The 3,692-nt window shown below is 50.5% G+C and overlaps 1 non-coding gene across 1 annotated transcript; it reads right to left on the bottom strand.

Annotated features, from left to right (window-relative positions):
• Nucleotides 1-2,414: 2,414 nt before the first annotated feature.
• On the bottom strand, nt 2,415-2,546 carry LOC121157549. The gene has a single exon (XR_005884069.1). It is a non-coding gene; the product is annotated as a small nucleolar RNA SNORA1 (small nucleolar RNA).
• Nucleotides 2,547-3,692: the final 1,146 nt, after the last annotated feature.

The following is a 3,692-nucleotide window of genomic DNA, read 5'->3' as shown; positions in this document are numbered from 1 at the left end:
CAGGGATGGACATTGGTCTAGGCCACTGTGGCAGGTCATGTTTTTCAGAAATGGCCATGGCCATCTGATGGCTGCTCCTTCATCCGCTGGGTCTCTGTGCCTTCCCTTTGAATCTGGGCAGGGCACATGGGTGACCTCAACATAGTGCCTGGGGTCGGTGTAGTGGCATAGTCGGTAAAGCTGCTACGTGTAATGCTGACATACTAGATGAGTGTCAGTTTGTGTCCCAACTGCTCTACTTTGAATCCGGCTCCCTGCTAATAGCTTGGAAAAAGCAATAGAAGATGGTCCAAGTGCTTGGGCCCCTGCAACCCACTTGGGAGACCTGGGAAAAGCTCTTGGCTCTTAGCTTAGGCTTGACGCAGCCCTGGTCCTTGTAACCATGTGTGGAGTGAACCAGCAGATGGAAGATCTCTATCTTTACTTCATTCTCTGTAACGTTTTGAAATAAATAAATGTTCTAAATATGCTGAGTGGCCTTTAAGCTTTAATCAGCAAAAATGCTGTGGCTCCCACCTGGTTGCATTCTTCTCGTGGGATGCAAGCCTTTGACACCAAGCCACGTGTGAGGAGGGAACCGAGGCTCTATAGAGAAGTCCCCCCAAGTGTGGTGGCTGTGAGCCCCACTCCTTGCTGGTGAGACTTTGGAATCTGGCGCCACCAACTTGCAGTCACCTGCACTGGCGCTGGGGAGCAAACAGGTGTGTTCCTGGCCACCAGCCCTGCTGAGGCGTGCCCCACTTCAGATTCAGAATCCAAACCAACATCGTCTTGAGTGTGCTAGTTTAAACCCGCCGCAACGCTACTTCAGGGAGATGCCGTGGCACTCACTCACAAGGAAGCAAACAGGTGGCGTGACTCGATCAAGGTCTGTGTCACTGGGATTTGAACCAGGGCTGTCTGACTTCAGCCTTGGGATATCAGTTGCCACCCCAGCTACATGTCACTTCTGGGCCGGAATCAGACACAAGTGCTCGCAAAGAAAGCAGACCTTGCTGGAGTGAGAAGACGAAGGAGCAACGTATCAGAGAGCCGGCTTTGCCCGGCATCTTGTGCCTCTGTATGCTTTGTTTGGATCTTACTTCCGCGTTTCACATCCTGGCTTGCTTGGAGAGCTCTTGGGAATCTATGCTTAGGTCTCCTGGTGTCTGCTCATGCCATCCAGGCCTCTCTGTCCTGTTGTGTAAGATTATTGTCGTGTGTGACTGTGTTTGGTGCTTCTGTCCCCTCACTGGGCTTGGAGGAGGTCAGGGACTGCACTCGCTCTCGCGTGCCCCACCTTGCTTTGTCTCACATACACCTTGACCTGGAACGGACACTGACTTAACTGCAAGAGCATTAAATGTGGATTTTCTTGCTGATGATAATGAAAAGGTGAGGAGGTGTGTATTTCCAGGTATAAAGGAAGCTTTGGTCTTGGTGTTGAAAGTTTGTCTTTTGAAGCCGTTTGAAAGTACATGAGGGGACTGGCATTGTGGCACAGCATGTTAAACCTCACCAGCATCACCAGCATCTCATAGGCGTGCTGGTTCAAATCCCCGCTGCTCCACTTCCACTCCAGCTCCCTGCTAATGTACCCGAGGAAGCTGTGGCAGATGGCCCGAGTGCTTGGGCCCCTGACGCCATGGAGAGAGACCTGGGTGGAGCTCGGGGTTCCTGGCTCAGCCCTTTGCCTGACCCAGCCACAGCCATGTGGGTGTTGAAGCCAGCACACGGAGGATCTCTTCTTCTCCCCCTCTTCCCTCTCTGTAGTTCTGCCTTTCAAATAAATAAAATTGTTTAAAGACTAAATTAGGCACAATACAACTTCTAAGAGTTTATTTAAGCAAAGGATGAGTCATGAATCAGGCAGCTGCAAACCAGGAGTGGTTCTGCAGCTCCGATGAGGGAAGCAAGAAGAAAGCTTTTAGCGAACAGACAAGGAAGTCAAGGAAATGCCTGACGAATTACAGTTCTCTAACGTGCTTCTCTTGTGTAGTCCACTGGAAGGTTCCTAGTGATACAATTCTAAATCTATTGGCTAATTCTTACTGATTGAGCTTAAGTTATGTTTTTCTTTTTTTTTTTTAAATATTTGTTTGATATTTCAAGGGCAAATTTATAGCAAGAAAAGAGAGGTTTTCCATGCGCAGATTCAACTCCCCAAGTGGCTGCGTCAGCCAGAACTGAGTTAATCCGCAGCCAGGAGCCAGGAGCTTCTTTCAGGTCTCCCACACAGGTGCAGGGTCCCAAGGCTTTGGACCATTCTCCACTGCTTTCCCAGGCCACAAGCAGAGAGCTGGAAGGGAAATGGAACTGCCAGAATACGAACCAGTGCCCATATGGGATCCCGGTGCATGCAAGGTAAGGACTTTAGCCACTTGACTATTACGCAGGGCCCTGTAATTAGCACATTTTGTAGCACGACTTTAGGAAAATGTCCCAGGTCTCGTCATCAGCACTGCAGTTCAATCACTGTGATAGAGGCATAACCTGTGTCCCAATATAGTCACAGCGACAGCTTCGGGCACTGCAATGAATAGTTCCCATTCTCACAGAATGAGGCCCCGAGAGAGAGAGAGAGCTGTAGCTTCCATCCACTGGTTCACTCCCTCCCTAAATGCTCACAAGAGCCAGAGCTGAGCCTGGTCACAGCTGGCAGCTAGAACTCCATCCAAGACTCCCACATGGGTGGCAGGCACAGACTCGAAAAGTAGAGCCAGCTGCACACCCCGCCCCCACCCCCCGTTACACGTGGGCAGGACACTGTGGCTGGACTTGACCACAGGCACTGCAGCCTAGGACGCAGCATCCACGCAGCATCGTAACAGCTGTGCCACGCACATATCGCTCCATTTAGGGTTACTGTCACAGATCCCAAGATTTCATTCTCATATCCACCATCCTTCCTGTTAGATGAAACATCTTTTTGTGTTGAACTTTTTAAAGAAACGGCTTCAATAAAACACACTGATAAAGTCAGCAGCCACAGGAAGTCCCCCCCACCCCCCGTGGCCCTGACAAAATTGCTGTTTGAGTAAAGAATATTCTCGAGCTGCAGGTAGGGGAGCAGACATGCAACCCTGGAGAACTGGCAGTGTTCTGGGCTAGGGGTTACATCTGGTGTGTCCTCACTCCAACTTGTATTGAGGCCTGGTCCCCAGGGTAAGGGTATTGGGAGATGTCGGGTAGGTGGGTGGCAGTGAGCCAAGCACTTGGGGCATCCTTTGCTTTCTCGGGTGTAGTAGCAGGGAGCTGAATTGGAAGTGGAGCAGCTAGAGCTCCAATCAGCAGCTATATGGGATGTCAGCTCTTCAGGCAGCAGCTTGACCTACTGCATGCGAGTGCCGGCCCCACAATCCGTTTCTCAGTACGACCACTGCCCCCACTGAGCCTGTTGTTGCATTTATGCCTCACTGAATCATGTCCGCTTCCCTGAGTCACTACCGTAGCTCAGTGACGGGGGCGGGGAGGAGGGGAGTGTGCAGTGTTGCCTTCCTGCGGATGGCACGTCTGCAGATTTAGTCAACCGCAGCTTGAAAGTACTTGAGGAAAAAAAATTATATTGGTACTGAACATGATATTGGATGCTTTTTCTTTGTCCTGAGTTCCTAAGAGTGAAGTGTCAAAACTCTGGCCACAGCATTAGCGGTGTGTTAGGTGTTACACAAGATGATGTGCAAGTGTGAGAGGAGAGGCAGAAGTTACTGCGA

This window comes from Ochotona curzoniae, unplaced genomic scaffold, assembly GCF_017591425.1.
Source record: "Ochotona curzoniae isolate NIBS_2020 unplaced genomic scaffold, NIBS_Ocur_1.0 contig_3520, whole genome shotgun sequence".
In the NCBI taxonomy this organism is placed as follows: domain Eukaryota; kingdom Metazoa; phylum Chordata; class Mammalia; order Lagomorpha; family Ochotonidae; genus Ochotona; species Ochotona curzoniae.
Note: the sequence above shows the minus strand (reverse complement) of the source record. Positions and strands in the feature narration are given on the sequence as shown.